Below are 1449 nucleotides of genomic sequence, written 5' to 3'. Positions count from 1 at the left end.
ATGCTTCCCAGACATCCTGAAAGAAACTCACTAATTTAACAGTGGGCCACTGTGCTTCTATACCTATCCCTCCCTCAGATCCTGTTTATGTTGTCTTCCATTGATACAAATGTTAATGTACTCTGTTTATCACCCTGGGAAATTTGTAACCATTTCTTTTTTTTTTTTGCCTGAAGAAAGAAGTTTCAGAAATGGAAACCGTGATTTAATTCTTTCTCTTGTTAAATGTCTACTCAATTTGTAGATATTGTCTTTGTTTTCTTGGGTGGAACAGGAAGAGAAAGTAATTTTCACTATGAAAATATGAACCTCAAATAAACATTTTTAATTTGTAAAGGTTTTATTGAATCAATTCCTTGCAATGAGTTCTGCATCCACTCATTCATTCAATACACATGTAGAAATCTCCCCAGTACCTAAACCTTGTTAGTCGCTGGAAATACAAAGATAAACAGGGTTTAGTCGCTGCCCTTAAATAATCCTAAGAATGATGAAGAGACAGATACATATGGACAACATTGGCAGTGAAAGAAGCACTAATACAAAGGAACGTATGAAATGTAGCTGCACAGAAGAGGGTCACTAACTTCACTAGGGGAGATGGAAGGGATGGCTTTCCAGACCGGGTGACATTTGAGCTAGATTTTGAAGTATAGGTTGAATTTTCCTGACAAAGTGGGAGGCAGCACTGAAAATAGAAGAAATGGTCCTGACAAAAGCATGGAGAAATGAAAAAACACGGCGTGCTTGGGAACTGCAGGAAATCTGTGGCTGGCGTACAGGGGCAGGGAAGAGGAGGTGGAAGACATGATAAGGGCTATGAAAGTGATGTAAAGACAGCTGGGGACCAGGTTATGAAGGACCTTTGGCCTTGATTCTATTTGTAACAGGGATTGGAGGTCTTCAAACAAGCATTGACCTGAACTGGTTTGCATTGTATAGTCTTGTAGCGGTTGTAACAGACGGAATAAAGGGAAGGGCGGGATTAGAGGCAGGAAAAGCAGTTGGGAGACCTTTGCTAGTTCTGGCAAAGAGACTAAGAACCAAACTAAAGCAAGTAGTAAGTAGTGAGGACAAAGTTGACGAGAGGGAGGAAAAACTTATTCGGGAGGCAGCATAACAAGAACTTGGAAACTATCTGTATATAAATATGCTAGAGAGAGGAAGCGGCAAAGGGCAACTTTGAGGTCATGCCTAGGCAACTGGCTCTATCATGACGTTATTCCAAGATGTACAAACAAAAGGTATCACTTTGGATGTGCAAAGTTTAAACAGGTCCCATGGAGTAGGAGAGACAGAAACTAGACTGCAGGAGGTTGAAAAGTAAATGAGAAATTAGGAAGTAGAGACCTGGATAGATTCGACTGCCAAATACCCAGATTCAGGATGAATAAGGTATGGTTGGATGTTGGGACAACAATAATGTGTCAGATAAGGCTCTCTGCTACG

Source organism: Nomascus leucogenys, chromosome 17 (assembly GCF_006542625.1).
Source record: "Nomascus leucogenys isolate Asia chromosome 17, Asia_NLE_v1, whole genome shotgun sequence".
Classification (NCBI taxonomy): Eukaryota; Metazoa; Chordata; class Mammalia; order Primates; family Hylobatidae; genus Nomascus; species Nomascus leucogenys.
The sequence above is the reverse complement of the archived record's forward strand: the minus strand, read 5'-3'. Positions refer to the sequence as shown.